At 39.7% G+C, this 7,936-nt stretch overlaps 1 long non-coding RNA gene across 1 annotated transcript; it reads left to right on the top strand.

Moving 5' to 3' along the window:
- The first annotated feature begins 2,802 nt into the window (after window positions 1–2,802).
- Window positions 2,803–7,342, top strand: LOC115922331. The gene is made up of 4 exons (XR_004063434.1): window positions 2,803–2,910; window positions 3,660–3,767; window positions 4,426–4,579; window positions 6,547–7,342. It is a non-coding gene; the product is annotated as an uncharacterized LOC115922331 (long non-coding RNA).
- The last annotated feature ends 594 nt before the right edge of the window (window positions 7,343–7,936 follow it).

Below are 7,936 nucleotides of genomic sequence, written 5' to 3' on the forward strand. Positions count from 1 at the left end.
ATCTCTAAGTTGGACTTAACATTCAGATTCATATTTTTCTATTATCAAGGAGATTTCATGTTCTAGATGTGGAATTTATAAAAAGTCTAATATACTTGGATTTCGCTTTTGAATATATCTTATTTTAGCGTACAATGGCTCTCCATAACTTTAAAGTCCAATTTAGAGTTAAGTTCCACTAAGGAGCTTTGTGACACACCCCTGTTCTAGCGAGGAAAAGCCCCACTCTTATTATCTTTAATGGTTGTTTCCTCATCAAAATACTAACACGTGAACCAGGCGCGGGGGGGGGGGGGGGGGGGGGGGGGGGGCGACGGGCCCGCGCCCCCCCCCCCCCCACCTATTTTTCTTTTTTTTAATAAAGTTTTCGGGGTCATATACCAAAAAAATTAATGCTCACTCCAGAAATTGTGGTTAAGTGTCAAATTAAAGTTAGTGATTGCAGACTAGATGCAACCTTACCCGTATCTCTTGACGAAATAAAGCCCACATAAATTATTGCCAGGGCATGTCGGAGAACCTCCCCTTCTCCTCTCCATTTCCCACCCCCTCCTTCTCTCTCCCTTTCTTTCCCCATCCCCCACCCTCTCTCTCTCTATCTTTCTCTCTCTCTATCTTTCTCTCTCTCTCACACACACACACGCACATGCACACACACACACACACACACACACACCCCATCTCCGTTTACCCTGACAAGTTTACTCGAGATTGCACTGAACCGGATTATACTCTGGATTTTTTTTCTTCTTTTTCACATCTTTTTATTGTCATGAGGGAAACTATCATTGATTCTTCTTGAAATTAACATACCGATAATTATGTATAGAAGATATTGCGTACAAATAAATCAACACAATGGGCTTTCAGGCTCATAGGATGGTATACAAAATAACATAAAGGAATGAGGACAAGAAGTAGTTCTTCATTGCACGTAAAATTATTGCCGCAAATCCGCTCTCACAGGTCACATGTAATTTCTTACTTGCTGCAAAAAACAAAACAAAAAATCATAAATTACAATATTCATCAATGTGGGATTGTCTAAGTAGATGGAAGAGATCATGTTTCACCCAAAGTGGAATGTACAACAATTAAGGAATATTACATGAAATGATACAAGATTGTATTTATATAAACATGACTATTTTCGCTTTCATCCCCTGCATGTGACATGAATAACAAGGGTTTATGGAAAGAAGAAAAGAGGGAGACAAAAAAACAAAAAAAACATGAAATGGGTTTGATCCTGCTCATCTCTGGGAAATGGATAATGTATGACAACATGACAGGGGTTCAAATGCATGCAAATGAAAATATAAGCCTATTAAAAGCATTGGCCCTGTACTAACATTAATTTGACCCTGGCTTGTCAAATTCTCTACCTAATATGAAACGAAAAATTAAAGCGGCGCTAAACTGCCAGTACAAATGGATAATTACTTTACATACATTTATTAGCGGTAAAAGAAATCTGATCCGAAATTCGTTGAAGTTTATTTGTATCCTGAAATGTAAACCACTACAAATGTGAATAGGGAGTTAGTTTACAAAAGGTATAATTGAAGAATATTCTCAAGGACTTGTCTAAATAACCTTCAGCCATGTTATAGCTCATTTTTTTCTTTTCGCCTGGTAATAGCGAGCAATGAACCACAAATGATCCCTTCCTCTTTAAAATCGCAGAAAGGTACAGAAACCGAACAATATGACATCAAAATAACAGTAATACGTGTACTTCCAATCAAGGCCTTAATTAAGCTACTGACAACCCCAGGGGTTTTTCACAAAGATCCTAAGTCGAACTTAAATATTATGGAGAGCCATTTGTAGCCTCAAAATTAAATATATTCAAAAGCAAAAATCATTTATTTTAGACTTTTCTTAAATTCCGCATAAGACATGAAATCTCCTTGATAAATAGAAAATATGAATGATTTGAATCAACATTTTATGCCTTTTGAAATAACTTTTACAAAATATTACATAGATGCTAACGGCTTTCCATAATTTTTTAGTTCAACTTAATACAAAAATAAACAAAATAAAAAGTTTTCGGCCCCCCCCCCCCACTGAGCGAGATATTGGTCGGCGCGATTTTCACATTTTAGGCCCCCCCTATCGCAAATCCTGGATCCGCCCTTGACGTGAACAATGTATTTGTTATATTGCGGTTTCAAGCTGATGAAGTAACACGATTCCGAATATATTTTTAAAGGTAAAACAAAGTTTTGGGAATTTTGAAATTGGGTGAATATTGATTCTTTACAATTTTGATATATTTGGATGCTCCTGTGGATGTATTATAAGCGCTAGAAAATTTAGCCCCTAAAACACTTCTGCTTTTGAGAAAAATTGCTCCCGGTAAATTTTGATAAATTTCAAATTGCGCTTGTGGCTATACAATGGTAGCTGCGACCATGAAAATCTCAGAATATGTAGTTGCAATATATAATTTGCAAACGGGAAAAGCTTATCGGTCGAATTTAGTGGAGAAACATTGTTTTTATAGCTTAATTAATATCTTGACCTGGAGAGGTCTATACATTTATTATTTTAAAAAAGTGTCCGCTTAACCCCCCCCCCCCCCCCCCTCCCCCAACTTATCGACTTTTCGGCCGGCGCGGTTTTCAAATTTTCGGGAGCAAAATATTTTGGGCCGGATTTTAACCCCCCCCCCCCTTGAAAAAATCCTGCGTACGCCCCTGCGTCCCCCTATACACCCCACCCCGCCCCCGATCTACGCCTATCGCAGAATGGTATTTAAGTAGGGGCGTTGTAATGGGCTCGATAATCACATATACATCAGTATAACGCCAGGTTTTATCTGTATCGTAAGGAAAAAAGCTCTAGCTCTGAATCCACTGGAAACTTTATCTCGGACGTATGCCTATAGCATATAGTCAATAGGTAGGTCCTTTTTAATACAACTATTAATTCCGTCTTTTCGATAAACTATATCTTTTGTCGTCTTTCTTTCCTTTTTTAGATTGTTTCTCTCTTTTGAAATGGATAGCTGCAGGCTGAATGCATACTGATATTTTCGAGGAAAAAAAAACGAAAAACAACAAACAAGGCTACCTAGCTGTTGCTTAAAGCTTATCAACACTAGTGCGGCTAGGAGGGATTAGACCACACAGCGATGTCACTGACAGGTGGCTATCTCATCAACTCAGCTCTCAAATAACATAAACATAGAGGATCATGGGGGACCAACAGCACCGATTGGAGAAGTTTTCTATTTAGAGGGAGCAAGTAGGACAGTGGGGCTTTAATTTGTTGTTTTGAAAGATCCCTTTATTTCTTGAATGTTAATTTTTAATGAAGTCAGTAAATATTAGTGTATGTATACAGATTACACTTACATTACACGATTACACTTTAAAGGCACGCTGTTCTACTTGTAGCTACTTGCTCCCTCTATATAGAAACTTTCCCAATCGGTACCTGTCGGTCCCCCATGATCCTCTTTTTCTTATGTTAAATGAGAGCTGGGTTAATGAGATAGCCACCTGTCACAGTGACCTCGCTGGCTCGTCTAATCCATCTGGCTGAAGTAGTAAAGCCTGCCTTTAATTGATTCATCTATTTCCCTTCATGATTAATTCATTCGTTATTATCATCCGTGATTACTTTGCTGAATTATGCTTTCTTTCAAGGAATTTGCTGGAATCCGTTTTACGAGTCGATAAGTGACCATTTCCAAGGACAATGATGTCTTCTAAATGGCTTTGTGTTGTCATGGCAACCGTCGCTCTATTTGGCAGGTAAAAACAATTAAATTATTTCTCACTAATTGTCTGATGAGAAAAAGAAGGGCATTCACTTTTAAAGAATGATTAAACGTACATTGTATCTCACTAAGAGTGCAATTTGTAGCACCTATACGGGATTTCTTTGAAAAAATGCATCGACATTTTAATCAGCAATATATATTTTGTTTAAGTACTCATTCCAATGGATCTTTATATGTGGTGTTGTACGCAATTCTCTAGATTTCATGTGATCTTTGCTGGAATGCAATGTTTAGTTTCTCTCTCACTCTCTTTCTGTCTCTGTTTCTCTGTCTCTCCCCCTTCTCTCCCTTCTCCTCCCCAGTGTCGGCTATAGGTTTTTCATTTGTTTGTGTTTATATTTTTGGAAGGGAGAGGAGGGGGGGGGGGCGGTGGGAGAGTCAATCCTCCTCAGATATTTTCAAGCTCCAAAAATAAATCGCGAGGCACTTGTAAAAAACAAATCCAAGAATCCACCCCCCCCCCCAAAAAAAAAAAAAAAAAAAATATATATATATATATATATATATATATATAATATATATATATATATAATAATGATAATATATAAATAAATTATTTAAAAATAATAATAATAATGAAAAAAGATGTAATACATAATATCCACCTTGTTCCTTTGTTAAAATTTCAGGGGAGACTGTCTGACTTGTCTCTGTTATGATGATATATACCCACTAACACGCGAGGAATGGCGAGTCCAGAACTGTCCCGTGGATGTCCAGTGTCCAGCCGGTTCTCAGGTCATATGGGATATTTGCGCCTGCTGCAAGAGCGATTGCTCCAAGGTAAGGAACCAGGCCCAAGGAACTATCCTAGAAAATACATGTTTTAGACTGGGGGTGTTTCACAAAGACTAAGATCGACTTTAGGTTCTTTTTAACTATGGCAGGCAGTTCATGCCACTGTATGCTCTCACCATTTACTGGCATTGGTCTCTCAAGGGACGTACAAATCATGGTCACAAATCTACAGAATTTATATTTTTGATAATTCATTATTGAAGGAAAAAAGTATTATCTAAAGATCATGGTGAGAGAAAGCAGTGGCATAAATAGCCTGCCATAGTGAAGTCCAACTTAAAGTCGATCTTAGTCTTTGTAAAACACCCCCCTGGTTTACCTATTTAAATTCATGGATGTTTCGTTCCTGGGGACATAGCGACGAGTTATTATAATACATGCAGGCACGTACGCAGGGGGGGGGGGGGGGTTCAACCCCCCCTTGACTTTGTTTATGTGTATGTTTTGTGTTTTGGAGGACCCCCCCCCCCCCTTTTTTAAAAGTATTTTTAATAAAGAAAAAAAATTAAAAAATAGTGGTATTAAAGCTGACCTTACCCCCCCCCCCCCCCCAACGAAACGAAATATCGATCGACCAAATTTTGGGACAAACAAAAAAAAGTGCTCTTACCCCCCCCCCCCCCCCGGCTTATTCAGCGGTTTGCTGATTTACAAATTTAACCCCCCCCCCCTCGAAAAAAATCCTGTGTACGCGCCTGAATGCATGTACTTGGAATCCAGTACTTGGGATACATTACTTGTTGCTACGTCGGGCAAGACTCGGATAAGCCTTAGGTTGTCAAGAACAACCTTTGTTTAAAAGTATGCATAACATTTGAATATGTTAATAAAGCAGTCTATTCAGTGGCGATCTATAGGGGGAGGGAGCACTTGTCAGACAAATGCAAAATAAGGCAAGCGATCGACCTCAGCTCCTTAAATACCTACCGCTTCTGATGTGCCTTTATGGATACAAAACTTCTCTTTCCAAAAATTGTTATATAATTGTCATCCTTTTTTGTAGTCGTCAAGGAGGCTATATAGATGCTTGGACAAATAAGGGCACCTTTTAAAAGTATTACTCACATAATGCCAGATGGACCCCCTAATCGATTCACCACTAAAATAAGACATTCAGTTTTACTTTTAGTTCATTGTTCAATTCTAAACAAATGGAGAAAAAAACTTAACTACCTAGGACGATTTACCGCAATAATGTAATTAGATCCACCCCACCCCCAATCTAAACCAGAAAACGCCTAGACCTGACCTAAGCGAAGCCTTTACAGAACGTGGATATGCATTGTTTGTCTTCTATATTACATTGATATTTAACATTGCCAAAGATCGCACCCCTCCCCCCCCCCCCGAAAAACCTACACATTTTTATTTATACTTAACTTCCCAGAATAGGCTTGTTTTTTTTCGCCTCGCTTCCCCCCCCCCCCCCCCCCCCCAATCCCCCGGCCCTCGGAAATTTAAGAAAGCCGCGACTTTACTCTTATAATCACCAAATATTCAGTAGATGAAATGAAAGAGAGAAGAAAATGAAGAATATATGTTTCCTTTTGTGAATTGAGATTTGATTTTTCGAGGGTCTGGTGCCCAAATAAGCGTGTACTCATCTGACCTACCAAGCAAACCTGGCGATAATGATGGAAATTATATTAAATCCAACACCCGGAATCATATTCAAAACGTTAAAAAGCTAGTTCTCTTCCGTTATTTATCTCTCTATCTCTCTCTGTGTATGGATCCGGGGTAACTCGGACCTGGGGACAACTCGGCCGCGCTGCAAAAACTGTCATTTTATGTCATTTAACCCTAACCCTAACCCTAACCCTGCAAAAACTGACCGTTTTGGTAGCTGGGCCGAGTTAGCCCGACTTATTTATATATCTCTCTCCTTCCTCCTTTCTCTCTCTCTCTCTCTCTCTCTCTCTATCACGTACATTCTTCACGTCTATACCCAGTTGGAAGGCGATGAGTGTGGTGGTGATTGGGCATGGCCGGTACATGCGGGGATGGATTAGAATGCTACATCGAAGAGCCGGATACTTCCGAGTACAGGCCACCCATAGGCAACTGCGTCCCGCTGAAGCCCACCGCTGCCACCGCGTGAGGAGGCGAGGATGATGCGAATACAGAAGAGACGGGAGAGAAACGGCAAACGAATTAATGAGCCTCGAATTTAAATTCATGCTATGTTCGAATGTCGGGCATATACAGATTTATCACTTTCTTTAAAAATATTACATGCATTGTAACAATAGTTTGTCCCAATATATTTTGAGTCTTTCGATCTCCAGTTCTTTTAAACCCGTTGCATAAACTTACCATTGATAGTAACTTTGCCATCAATGGCAACTACCATGATAACAGGGCTCAACGGCCAATCAAAATCAAGGTTTCCATGGTAGTTGTCATTGATGGCAAATTAGTTACCACAAATGGTAAGTTTTATGCAACGGGGCCCTAGGGCGTTATCCTGAAAAAGAATGTTATTTTTTGTGCCGGTTAGAATTAGGATAAGTCATTGGTTATAATGTCGGTGCAAATCTGCATAAGCTTGCGTTCAGTTAAAAAGAGACGTCTACGCAAGCACGAATGAAAAGTGTGTGTTCAGCTCAATTTGAGTATCTTGTGTATTTTGAACAAATCAGAGTAAATATGAAATGTTCGAAAGCGTTTTCTATTTCATTGTGGATAGATTATATGACGCCAGGGGCGGCGATCCCGGGGGGGGGGGGGACACGTCCCCCCCCCCCCCTCGATTTTTGTAGGGGGATCGTCCCCCCCCCCCCCCGGGAAATTTGAAAAAGTGCATACAAATAATGTACAGCAAATACTGACTAAAGACTGCAACACACTATTAGACTTTGGAGGGCCCAAGAGTGCAGTGTTTAGACAAATACAAATCCAAAAATCTTCTGGCTCGGGAGCTATGCTCTCTTGCATAATATTCTTCAAAATATTCAAGTAAATATTGTAGAAAAGTGAATTGTGAAAAAAAGTATATTGTTTCTTTTCATACTATAGTTTTCCTAAGGAATATAATTTTGTAATAAAACAAAACTTCAAAACCTGTGAGGGAGTAGTTACTTTCGTCACCTTCACCCCTCTCGTTTACTATGCTCACTCACTAGGGCTTGGGCTAGTTGCCCCCCCCCCCCCCCCGATAAAATTCAAACGTGGTTTATTTCTAATTCGATACCAGTGACTAATTTACAAATGTTGCTGAAATGGCATGATTTTCTCTGAGCTTCCGGGGGCTCTGCCCCCTTACCCCTACCAAGGGCCCTAAGACGGGACCCTGGTTGCTCAGCTGACCATAATTAAATGCCTAAAACACCTGAGCTTCCG

The sequence above is a fragment of the Strongylocentrotus purpuratus genome, unplaced genomic scaffold, assembly GCF_000002235.5.
Source record: "Strongylocentrotus purpuratus isolate Spur 01 unplaced genomic scaffold, Spur_5.0 spur5_contig_821, whole genome shotgun sequence".
NCBI classification, from domain to species: domain Eukaryota; kingdom Metazoa; phylum Echinodermata; class Echinoidea; order Camarodonta; family Strongylocentrotidae; genus Strongylocentrotus; species Strongylocentrotus purpuratus.